Here is a 357-nt window from a genome sequence, read left to right as displayed (position 1 = left end):
CAGAGCCTGGGGGGAACGACACCATTTCCCCTCCACTGCACATCCACGCGGTGCCATCAGCTGCCATCCAGCAGGCAAAACCCCCCTGGTCCCGCTCTTGAGACTAAACCACTTTGTGGCCGAGCACAAGACATCCAAGTGGAGCATCCCTGCTCCAGACAAGTTCCTCTGCAGGAGGCACATCTGAGCCTGGCTCCATCCCTGGCTGGGATTGTGGTACCCCCGGTCCCAGCCTCGGAGAGTGACCCAGAGCTGCGTCCCTGCGAGGCACGGCGTTTGCCTGGCAGAGGCAGGGATGGGACAGAGATCCGATGCCGGGCACACTCGGATGTGGCTGTCTTGGGTTGCTCTGCCACA

General features: G+C 62.2%; 1 protein-coding gene across 1 annotated transcript in view; it reads left to right on the top strand.

Annotated features, from left to right (window-relative positions):
• LOC104073660 (fibulin-7-like) overlaps positions 1–357 on the top strand; it is a gene marked incomplete at its 5' end in the record, with an annotated part of 1,666 nt that overhangs the window by 659 nt on the left and 650 nt on the right. The gene's annotated exons all lie outside the window — the stretch shown is intronic.

This window comes from Fulmarus glacialis, unplaced genomic scaffold (genome assembly GCF_000690835.1).
Source record: "Fulmarus glacialis isolate BGI_N327 unplaced genomic scaffold, ASM69083v1 scaffold27182, whole genome shotgun sequence".
Taxonomy (NCBI): Eukaryota; Metazoa; Chordata; class Aves; order Procellariiformes; family Procellariidae; genus Fulmarus; species Fulmarus glacialis.
The sequence above is the reverse complement of the archived record's forward strand: the minus strand, read 5'-3'. Positions and strand labels throughout refer to the sequence as shown.